The sequence below is a fragment of the Columba livia genome, chromosome 15, assembly GCF_036013475.1.
Source record: "Columba livia isolate bColLiv1 breed racing homer chromosome 15, bColLiv1.pat.W.v2, whole genome shotgun sequence".
NCBI classification, from domain to species: Eukaryota; Metazoa; Chordata; class Aves; order Columbiformes; family Columbidae; genus Columba; species Columba livia.
In genome coordinates, this window is record NC_088616.1 from 3,245,641 (window position 1) to 3,257,850 (window position 12,210).

Here is a 12,210-nt window from a genome sequence, read left to right on the forward strand (position 1 = left end):
GGATTTCCCCTCTCTGCTTCTCTAACTGAAGCTGGACTATTGTTACAGTAAAGGTCTGTGCACACAGCAGCTGAGAAGAGATATTCCTCTCGAATTGTCCTGCCAAAAGCCTTGCAGGAGTTTGACTCGACGAGCCCGTCAGCAGGTTCACGTCTCCCACTTTCACGTGGGAATGGTTAAAGCAGCGTGGCCACACGAGCATGAGAGAAGTGCCCAAAGTTACCGACATCCAGCCCCATAGTTTCTAGCAGAATGTCAGCTGTACTTTTTTCTGCCGTCTCTTATCAGTATGCCACATTACTGCTTTGTAAGAAAATGGCACAAATCCAAAGAGGAGTTAATTTGTCTTTTCTTCTTTTTCCTTTTATTTTTTTTTTTTCTTGAGCTTTTAAGGTCCTATGTGTGGTAGTTTAACTTTGGCTCTGCAGATGATGAAGTTGCTTGCTTTGAAAAGTGTCCTTAAGCAATCACTTTCTTTAACTCTTTCATGATAGAGAAAGGGCAATGGAGATAAGGGAATGGATTCACCTTATACTGTACAGGCAGACGAAAATAGTGCTCTTGCCCTGGATCAGTCCCTGTCAACTGTGGTCTGTCTGCATACTTCAGGACCTCACAGAAAATTCTTCTGTAATAACTCCTGTTACTTTACAGCATAAACTTACTGAAGTGAAAGACGGTGTCAGCTCTACTTAACTAGTAGATGGCAGAGGACCTTATGCAATAAAATCAAAGAATTTTTTTTAAATGCTTCCACTTCCATGGTTTTATCCTTATCTCTTATCCTCCAGTTGTAACTTTATCCAGTATTTTCCTGTCTGATATTAGTTTCTCTACACAACATTAAAATAGAGTTCTTACTTCAATGACTTGGGAGTTTTTCACATAATAATTCTAATAAACATCGAAATGAATTAATTTTATTTCCTCTTCCTTTATCTTTGTTTAAAGAATCGGTGCTCACTCAAACGCGCAGTAAGCCGTGCCTCAGAACAGCAGCCGCCCGCTCCGGAATCCAGGCTACTATTTGCAGCCACTGAGGGGACCACGGGGGAACATGTCAGTTCTGGTGGCACCGTCACCGCGGCCCCATCCCGAGCACCGTGGGCCTCTGTGCTGTTTCAGGGCTGCTAAAGCCAGGACAACATGTTCAGCCGCATCATTCCGTTGTGAGTCTGGCACTGGCTGTAGCTGTACATTTGCCTTGTTTCTCAAGAGAAGGAACCCTGAGTAGTTCTCTGGCAATGAAGGAACTTCTAAAGCACGAGAAACCAGCAGCTACTGGAGAGTAATGACATCTGTGCTCACAAGATTGTGTTTATCTCTTCAAGATTGCATTAGCATTCTGTTCTACATATTTTGATGGGTTTCAGCGTGTGAGGACTTTTCTCCTGACAGTGACAGAAAGTGCTTTGTCAGAATAAAACAGAATTAAAGGAGAGAGAGGAAGCTTTGTCAGCTTCACCTATACTTAGTAAGAGGCTTCTAAAGCTTGTTGCATAGGAAGAAATTAAGAAAAAAAACCCCACAAATGTAAGGATAGGATGAAATCTAAGTATGCCAAACAGTAAAGTGCAGGGAATATGGGTTCTGCAGTAATTTTTTCAAAGCATTTTGAAGACATTCTGAGGCAGGCTGTCTTTAATACCATCTCTTTGCTAATGCCTTTGCCATTATAGCATCAAGCTGAAGACACAAGCTGTCATGCAGGGGCTCATACAGGAACAGTTACCCAGGAGCTGCAAGACACCATTTCCTCGCTTCGCTCTTCAGTAGGTACCAAAGATTGACGGCCTATTGTAGTGCACATTGTCATTGAACTCAATCGCTGCTTTAGCATTGATTTCAGTGGAGCAAAACGAGGCCCTCGCATCTCTAACTGCGGCAATAATGTGCGGAAACTTAATAGATACAGCTGAGGGCAAAGTTAATTCCAGTATTTGGAGAGAGGGAGAGAGTGGTACATTTGCAGTTTTGAGGAACAAAAATATTTTGAGTTAGTCACAGGACATTCGATGTCTTAATAGAAAAATTTAAGGCTCTAGCATAAGTAAAGTCTAATTTGTTCAGAAATTTGTATACAAGACAGAAGTAAATAGGCTGAGCTAACAATCCTGTAGAAATCTTTGCATTCTCACTGATTTCAAAGGATTGGTCATGTACACTTATGTGTTTGTGATAAACCACTATTGAATGCTGAACTGCAAAAATAAGGTAGAAGATCACGTAATTACTGACAGAGGGCTAATTTTATATCCAAAGCCTGAACACAGATTTTCTGTGAGAGCATCAGCTACCATCAGGTTTAGTAAGGAACGCATAGATAAGTTTGGTGTTTTGAGCAAACCCTTAGCAGCATTCCATGACGGATTTCTGCTTTTGTCATCCATTTTCAAGCACAAGGTATAAGAAATACTTCTGAATTCAAATGCACCCTTATCAGGAGAGTTGTTTGTTCTATTCAGCGTGCAATTCTTGAGTGACGGGAAAACTCATGCCACAGTTTTGCAGAGTTACAAACACAAAGACTTTTACAACACAGTGACTTTTTGCACAGATTTAATGTTTAATTACTTTTATGAATTTGCATATATTCAAAATTTCTGCAATCTTGAAATAGCTCCAAGCTATTTCTCCAATTTTTCAATGCCAACTCTACATTTAGTTAGTCGTGCTTAACTGAGAATCTTGTGGTGGTACTTCGGTGCTTTAAATGATCACACAGATTGTCAGCATGCTGCACCTGCTTTGACATTCACTTTCTATAAATGTTTTTGCTAATAAGCAGAGTTCTTGGTCTTGCATCAGTATTCAGAGGGTGTCCATCTTCCCTATAGCCCGTGATACAGAACTCCAGCTGAATAGTCACAGAGTGATTTAAAAATAATTACTTAAGCAGTCTGTTGTATGATGGAGCACAAAGTAGCATCAGATCAAGAACCGAATGTGCAGTCCCCCAGTGTCCTGAAAGTTCTTACTAACAGCAATTAGAAGCTCTGTCACAAATTTGCAAATTGCAAATGTGATTAACATTAATTGGAAATGGTTTTATTAAACTGAAGATCTGATTAGCAAGTGAACTGCACAATGCAGATTTCCCAGCAGGAGTTACAAGACAGCCTATAATTGAATGCAGATATGAGTTAATTCATTTCTCTGTGTAAATGATGTGGTATAGAAAGCTTTGTATAAACCAGAGATGTCCATCTTCAGAATAATTCCTGGAGGATTTGTTGCTGCTGGCCGGTAGGCTCTGTTGGAAATGACTTACAGAACATTAGGAAAGAGGGAAGGTGGCAGCTCCTTCCCACTGGTGGGCTTTAGGAACTTCTAGGGCAGGTGTAGCAATAGACATTGCTGCCTCCCGCTCTCTGCAGTGATATTACAAAACATCCGCAGTTTGTTTCCTGTATCTTTCATTCCAAATTGCCTAGTAGAGTTAAAGTAAGACTGTCCCTGTTTGAATGCTGTAAGAAATTGTGAGAATATGTCCATGAATTCCTTGCTTGTCTGCTTTTATGCTGTTTGTACATTCAGAACTATCCAGCTACGGTGTGATAAACTAAGACAGAATATCTTCGCCGATGCCTGGTACAGTCATTGCTTTTATCTGTTCAGCCTGTATATTAGGCTTCTCCAAGGAACATGACACGCACGCAACTGATGACATACCTGGAGTCAAGCTCTCACATAAGAATCCACATGGATCTGAAACCACCACACTCAGTTTTCTGGAAGCAGAGATTGTCAGCACGAGTCATGGGAAGACCATGGTTTAGCTTAAGGAAGAGTCCATGTATCAAAACCAGTAACACAAGAGACCTCCTTCATTTGTAATTTCTAGGGATGTTATTCTTCAACTCTCTAGAGCCATATTTTACAAAGTTGAAGGAGAGCTCTACAGAGAAGAGATTTTCCCATAAAAGTGACAGATCTAACTTTTCCTGTAGCATTTGGCCAGTTTTTGGTGGAGTTCGGGTAACACAACATACCAGTCTCTGTGTGTGTAGGAGTGTGGGGAAACAAAGTCCTGTTTACCATTTTGTATGGAGAGTTAAATGTTTCTGCAATCCATCCACAAAATAAAAAGTATGTTCCTCCTGATACTTCCAGGCTTGTTATCAGCAGTGCAGTGACATAGGCTTTGACACACATTAAACTTTTCTCAGAGGGAACCAAGTTTTTGTTTTGTGTTTGGGTGAAAGTAGTTCATTTCTTCAAGAGGAATGAATGGAGTATTGTACATTTGGTCCGCGATGTCTAATCCTCACTTGTGAGTCTTCTGTCATTATAACCGCCTCTTTTGTCAGGGAAACAATGTTCCTTTTCCGCTGCCTTCTGAATTCCCTGGCCAGTGCTGCAGTTCGGAGTCCTTCTGCCGCTGCCGGGTCCTCTCTGCCGCCCCTCCGCATTTTCCATGGGAAAGGAATCTCGTTCCCCATTCAGCAAGCTGGGAATGCAGCTCATTAGGATCTTGGCAGCATGAACCAAGATTGTCATTTAACTGCAGATTTCATTACGGCCCAACAGAAGACGATTTGTCAGATAGGGAACAAAATGACTACACTATATATTTAGACACCTTCCCCACCCCGAATTTTAGTTTGCTTTTTGATATAAAGAGTTTAAAGCCCCCACTTAAGTGTTTTGAAAGTGATCCCATTTCTGCTAGATCTCCAGCTTTCCATGCTGTCTTTCTGCCGGAGGATGTAAAGGTGCTTAAGGAAATTAAGTGCAATGGATACGATGCGAGAGCTAATAAATGGCAACTCTCTCGGTAGGGGCAATAACTTACATTTATGTATTTCCCTTCAATTCTCAAAGTGTCTCCAGGTGCTTTGGAGACCACATAAGGGATTCCACCCTTCCTGCCAATTCTGGGAAGAAATTCTTTGAGGCTTAAGGATTGTGCACAATTCTGTCTAATACCGGAGAAAGACACAATTTGCTCGCTTCCCTGTCTAGTATGTTCCTGTTGAATTCCTTTGATCTTGAATCATTCCATGTTACTGTTTCAGGCCTTTTTCACACCTCTATCTGATGTCAGACCCGCTGTCACGCCCACTCCTTTAGCCAGAGCTGCTACTGTGCTGCTTCTTTCTTGCCACCTTTTGTAAAGCACAAATCCTCTGTATAAATTCTGCAGTTGGGGAAAATGCTTTGTTATGTCCTATGTAGTGCCTTTTTGGATGAATGCTGTCTAAGAAGACTGCACTTGGGTAAATTATTTGTTAGTGGCAGAAGATGCTTATGATACAAGCGTGAAGTTCCTCCCTTAATCAGTGCTGAGCTCCAGGACGCTCTGGCCCTCGTTCTCTAACCATTCCCATGGTGGGGACAGGCAGCTGCTGTCCTGCAGCAGCCCTGCAAGGCCGAGTACACAAGGAAAGGAAAAAGAGGCATGTCTTTTTTGGTGTTCCTTTGGTCTTGAAAGCTTTGGGCACAACTTGGGTAGCATCTAAACATGGTTTTGTACTTCCAGAGAGAGACCCACCTTTGTAAACAATTCAGTTGGACACATGTAGGAGCCCTACATAAGCACCAAAAGTAGATTTGGGCTCCACGTTGATAAGGCAAACATGCAAACAGGAACAATTTAAAAGACTAAGGGATTCTGAGTTTCTTACAATAGGCAATACACCACATACCTAAAGCTTTTTTAACTTCAATAGAAATCTAGATATGCCTTGTAATACTCTTGAGGGAAGACCGTGAATAATACCGTTGCTGTCAACAAAGAAGAGGAATCTGGGAACTGTGTGGAAGAATCTAAAGCCAAGTTCTTTGGTGCTGATGTAAGTCTGCAGTAATACCATTAGCACTGGCAGAGTGTGATTTGCAGTGACGTGGTCAGGCAGAATTTGTCTCTTCATTCCCAGGGTGAATGAATGAGGAGAGAAAAGATTCCTGATGCAATACGCTATGGCCATTGCGATGGCAATGGGATAAGGAGGGACGTACTCGCTACCCCTTTTAGCCTCTGTTGGGTCCAGTACATTGAGTTTGAAAATAATAAAAAGAAAAAAAAATCAGAACCAAAGAAGAACTAAGAAACATGGTGAAAACTAACAAGATTAAGGGATATTACTGAGAAAAAGGCAAGAAACTGTGGAGAAAATTGCAGAAAGCCTTTGGGACTTTGTTTCTTCAGAAGAAAGAACCTGTGTGGTTTGGAGGTCTAAGGCTTTGCATTCCTGTGTGGCAGAAGCAGGATAGATGGGAAGCTTTATCCCAGCACTTCCAGCTGCAGATATCTCTTTGTGATCTATATGTAGATTTTAATTTCATATTAACTGTGTCCATTTCTGTGATACTTCCATCACATCCTATTTTAACAGGGATTCTTCTGCCAGCTGTGTTGTACGTAGGTCTCTGTACTCGTGCCATCCATACTGACACGTGCAAAGTTCTGCTTTCACAATAAATGGAAATACTGAATGTCTGTAAGTCAAGTGACACAGCCTTACTAGATGTGTATAAGCCAGTGTTGTCAGAAAGTCTGGAAGATCTTTTAACGAAAAAGCACCATTAACCATTTTAGTCATTACCAGGAACAAGCTCTTCACACTTGTTCAGCTTGCAATTTTGGGGCATTTACGGTACAAGAAGGTACACACACATCAGTAGCTTAGAATAAACAGTATTTTCACATGGCCCAAATCATGCTGAAATTCATTTTTGGAAAGAGTCTCAAGCAGCTTTTAATGTTTAACCATGAGTATCTGTAATAGCTGAGCTGCAAGGAGACAATCCGTAGTAATGAAATTAGTATCCTTGAAGTGATTTCCATTGATTCGCTAGATTGGATATGACTCATTTTATTTTTATTTAAACTGCAATTTAAGCTCCGTAACTTACTTGTGTAAGCAAAGCCTCAGAATGAAGTGTACACCAGAATGCAGAATGTAACTCAGCCCAGCACATTTGCATCACTTGTTTTCAAATGGCATCTTTTTTTCTATCAGGATGAGGAGGTGCTAGAGAAGTGCCAAGTCAAACACACAGCCTGTGGTGAAGTCACCCCTGTGGTCTGGCAGCAATGAGACTGGCAGTCTGATTCTAGCAGGTGAATCAACGCAAAGTCATCTGTTTTCTTTTGTTCCTTCACAGACACACTCACATTTTTACCAGAAGTTTCTTAGAAGTGAAGCAGATCGCGGGCTTGGCCTAAGGCGTGAGTGTCCTCTCTTTAGGGCGCTTTGCTCCTGTATTTTGTTGGAGTACAGACTCCACGTACTTCCCAAACACGGCAGTGTCAGTGATGGGGTAAGTTCTAACTGCAAATGATGAGATTGCTGTAGAAAAGAATACCTTCCCTCCTTTATTAACCAAAACATTTAAGTACAGAGAGAGTGTGTTAAAAAAAAACCCATAAATTACAAAGCCGAGCACTTGTTAAAGAATGCTTGGATTAAGCTTGTCTTTGGGCATCCGTTTTGTGCAGTGCGGGTGACAGTATTAACGCCTCAGATGCCTTAGATGCCTGAAATTGGGTGGGATGAACAGAGGTCTAAACCAGTTCAAGGTAATTACCTGATTTGCTAGAGCTTCTGCAGCTAACAGTATTTAAAAATAGCTGTAGCAAAGACAAAGTCTGCAACCAACTAAACGCACAAATCTACCGATGTTTAAGGTCCGGCACAGTCAGTACGATTTGCAGGGCGTGCTGGATGGTTGCTGGAGGTGCAGGTGCCGGGGCGGTGTGAGCGCTGCAGCAAGTTCTGCTCTGTCAGGGCTCGTGTCCCTGGCAGGGGAATGGAACAGTCGGTTCTGACTGAGCAGGTGCTCGAACCGACTGGGAAGGGGAAGCAGAGATGTGCCGTTACCGTGGGATTTTTGTTAGTAGATAAATAATGACTAGTACTTTATACAAGTGCCTGCACTTATATCAGAACTTTATACAGGGATGTTATTTGTAACTTAACAATGGGGAATGACACCAGAAAGGCTTCGGCCTGGTTTATGAAAAGCTTGAGTAATTTCTCTAATCTAAATAATGCACTCAGCCCATAATGTAGTTTGGTGATTTTATCACATGCCATACTGCCTAGCTATTTTAGTTGGAACAAAAAATGATTTCAGGCCATAACTAAGAAGTGTACTTATACAAGTAACCCGGTTCTTTTTTAAAATCTATAATCCCTGTGAGGCTTAAAATGATTTCTCTCATCTGTGGTCCAGGCTGTAGTGCTATCTTCTGTTTTTATTAGGGGCATCACTGAAAAAGCCATGCTCATAATTTCCTACAGTCACCAGGCATTTAGAATGGATAATAGGGAGAGCTTGATTTAGCTATTTAGGCTTGTGTACTGTGTTTGGAAGTGTAGCTCTTACTTTTGTCTTTAAATGTGTTGTTGGACTGTTTCATGGAGTGTTATTAATCACTAACTCTTCTATTCAGAAACTGCGTATGAAAACTTCCATTTTATGTTTAAAAATCTGGAAACAGTAAAGTATGGACATGTATACGGTCAGTCTAGTTCCATGGAATGTAATGGAGAGGTAGACAAGATCTATCTGTAGTGGTTTGGTTTTGTATTTGAATGTGTCAGCTATGGATATGAGGAGAGACAATTCTTCAGGGCTTTGAAGCTCTTTTAAATAATTTCGTCAAGTTTTCCTAATACTAGGCAAACCTATGTACCAGATGGTGCTTTTCTAGTCAAATTTTTAGCCAGTGTACATTTCTGCCACTCCTGCTGAGGACAGCGGTTCCTCAGGCTGCGTTGCCGTCAGTGGGGTGGTGACAAGGATGGGACACAGAAGCGGTGCTGTGTGCTGTGGGGTGACCCAGCCCCACACTCCTGGGCATTGGGGGACTACCCTGGGCATTGGGGCACCGCTCATTCCATCCAGTGGATTCTCCTTAGGGGGAAAAGCAATGGAGGGCCTGAAATTTTATGTACCTACTATAATATAAGGTATTCAGAGGAAGGATCTTTGCAATTGTTTTGTTAAATTTAAAAGAGCCTGTGGCTCTCTGGAAGCTCTAAGTCTAAGCAGGCTTTTAATACCTAAAGCCTAGTTTTCACTTTATTGAAAGTTTTGGAATGTTATTTAAAACATTGCTATGCAATTATGTCCTAGAGACAAACTGCCCTGTTCTCTGCTGACATGAACTACAAAGCTCACTTTGTTTCTTGGTGCTACTGGCTGCAAGGCACTATCTAGGCATGTTTGATGGGGAATTACATGACCTAGAAAGAAAATTAGTAACGACATCTGCTTTCAAGTCTCAATTTTTTTCCATGATTCTTTCTGTGATTAAAAAGAAAATATATGCAATCCTGCCACCTAAAATTATGCAATCCATTTTCTTTTTGTTATGTCTTGGACTTCAGTAACTCAAGCAATTCATGGAAGAGTAGTGGGGGCTTCTGTATGATCTCTCCTTTGCCAGATGAGCTGGAGCAGAGTAAAGAGGCTGTCCAGGGCTCTGAGAAAACCAGCTGGTTTCAAAGGGATCCTCTCAGCTGCAAACCATTATGTCATCCCCTCTGAAGAGCCACCCAGCCCAGCAGCTTGGGGAGGGCTCAGGGTGTTTGTCCTGGGGGTGGCTGAACAGACCCCCCATATTCTGCTATGGCTTGGGATACATGGTGAGTGTTACATGCACAGGAGCTGGAGGTGAGAACTGGGGTGTGTATCGTGTTTATAAAAGAATTGTGATTGGGAAGATTTCTCAGTAACACTGGAAAAGTGACAGGGTGCTATGAAAAAATGTTTTACATCCCATCCTTTAAGAACCTAGGAAGATGTTTTTATGCTGCCATTCTTTGTATGACTCAGTTCTCACAGAATGCTGTGTTCTCTTTTCATGACTTAGAATATGTCTGCTGCAGTCATTTGTTTGAGGACTTGCAATGGAGTGCAGAGCTTGCCTGTGTTAAGATGTGTGATGAAATGCTGCTTCCACTACTTTTGATACATGGGCTTCATCCACTTTGTTCACTGTGGCGTGGCTTTAATAAGCATCCATCTGTGCACAGTAAGCAAATTCTTTCCTAAATTGCAAAATAGTCTGTGTTCTGTACAGGCAAAGTTAAGTATTTTTGACCCTGGATTTTCTCACCCCATTCTTGTATCTACTTGGATAATGTTTTTTATTAACATCTTTTATCATCCTGATTTTAAGTGGTGAATTCTCTTTCATCTACTATTGTTGCTTGGTACATCCATAATAATTTTAAGGTTCAAATGGCTGGCAAAACTTTTTTTTTTTTTTTTTAAAAAAAGCTTAATTTACGAGAACATACATTTGTAATATCCCTTTACAATGAAGCTTCTCCAAATGGCTGTATCTGTGGATGCAGTGTCCAGATTACCCTATGGATTTGTAGAGGGAAAGGAGGAGGAAGATTTCTGTGCACAATTTGGGGTGAATCCAAGTAAAGGCTTGATAAACTGCAACTGAGTGTCATTGGTAAATGAGTGCGTGCTGCCGTGCTTAAACCCACTTGTGACTGTTACATCCCCTTTCAAATGATTTACTTTATTTCTACTTGAGATTAATCACTGAATTAATCAATGTTCAGTTATACATAACTCAAGAGGAAGGAGGAGTACAAATTAACATTGAGCTTAGATGTGGTCAAACAGCATTCTGAATTATTTAGAGGCAGCTGAAGAGTTTCAGCCGCTTTCATTGCCTAGGACGGTAACATTCTGTGTTACTGATGAGCTAGAATGCCTTCAAGTGCTGTTGTTACATATATTCTTTCACGGTCTTAAAACAGGTATTGAGCTTTGATGCATTTAGTGTCACTTTGTGAGAGATGATTGAGGAGCTGTCAGAGTAATTACTCTGCAGGGGCTGCACAGTAATTTTCTGCAAGTAGGTTCTTTAACTCACAACCTGTGAAAATCCTGCTGCCAGCAGGGATCCTTGAAGTTATAAATTCAGCTCTGAACGCACGTTCAATGGTTTGCAGAAACAGAAGCACCTCGGGGAGTTTCAGGCGGGCTCTGCATCACGGGAACATGCGATTGGTGCTGAGGGAAGCAGGAGAAGGTGGTGGGGGCAGAGCCCGCGCCAGCAGGGGGCACTGAGGAGCTGCCGCGGTTCAGAGGTGGGTGGCCTGGGAGCACCAGCTGGAGGGAGAAGATCACTGAAGGATCAGGAGTTGATGAAAGGTCTTGTCGGGAGTGGGAATAATGTCTTGTGTATGATGAAAGCAAAGGATGAAGTGGAATTAAGTTTTATCGTCATACTCTAATTACTAGTAGGTGTTGTTCATAGAATCACAGAAGGGTTTGTGTTGCAGGGCCCTTCCCAGCTCCCCCAGTGCCCCCCTGCCATGACAGGGACATCTTCACCAGCTCAGGTTGCTCAGAGCCCCGTCCAGCCTGGCCTGGGATGTCTCCAGGGATGGTTCATCCACCACCTCTCTGGCCAACCTGGGCCAGGCTCTCACCACCCTCAGGGACAACAATTCCTTCCTCATGTCCAGCCTGAATCTTGTTGTGTCTCGTTAATAAAGGGAAAGAGGGTGGTGGTAGTTTTGCCATCCTGATGGAGGTGATAGGAAGAAAAAGATAACTGAGCTGACATATAGGGAATAGCTTGTATCATCTGGAAAAAATCTATTTGTAAAAGTTTAAAACTAAAATAATTGAAAAGGAGCACAGGTGATGTGGAAAAGAATACTGTTTCGTAGCAAGCTGGTAGATGTGGGTAGCTACAAAGAGTTCTTGCAGCTAGGGAAAAATCAGATGCCACACAACTTGGAAAGGATGTAGAAATCCATTTTAAAAGTAATATGTGCAGGAAGGAAATAGTTGCAGGAATCTATTTAAATAGTTTGTCCTAATATTCTTTGCTGTCTATAGCTAGTATTTTGCATGTCTTTTCTTTAGGAAATTACATTTCAAATGCAAAGATAACTCTGCAAGTTGATGCTATAAAATGGAGTTTTCCCTTTTCTTAGTGCTTTTCTTATGAGCCTGAAAAAGTTGATCTTGGGTAAAGGAATCTCATTTTCCACCTAGGCAGAAGCATCAGTTCTGAGAAAAGTCTTTGCTAGAAAGTGGAGCTAAGTTTAAAACAGGGCAATAAGCTGTCAAGGAGCTGCGTGTACTGCATGTGACACTGCCATTATTTGGCAATTCATACAAAATAAAATAGGCAAGAGAACGTACAGCTGTGTATGTGCTGCTGGTCCGCTTCTCTTCAACAGAGACAGGAAATCTCTTTAAATTATGTTACCTAAT

The 12,210-nt window shown here is 41.7% G+C and overlaps 1 protein-coding gene and 1 long non-coding RNA gene across 2 annotated transcripts in view; both read left to right on the top strand.

Annotated features, from left to right (window-relative positions):
- The window catches only part of LOC110363242 (uncharacterized), a 45,647-nt gene extending 38,543 nt beyond the window's left edge, over window positions 1-7,104 (top strand). Inside the window, exon 6 of the long non-coding RNA XR_010466289.1 lies at window positions 952-7,104. This is a non-coding gene — a long non-coding RNA (uncharacterized LOC110363242). The remainder of the gene's footprint in view (window positions 1-951) is intronic.
- A 2,866-nt stretch (window positions 7,105-9,970) lies between these two features.
- The window catches only part of LITAF (lipopolysaccharide induced TNF factor), a 33,630-nt gene continuing 31,390 nt past the window's right edge, over window positions 9,971-12,210 (top strand). The window contains exon 1 of the mRNA XM_021295809.2: window positions 9,971-9,988. The gene's annotated coding sequence lies outside the window, so the exon portion shown is untranslated. The remainder of the gene's footprint in view (window positions 9,989-12,210) is intronic.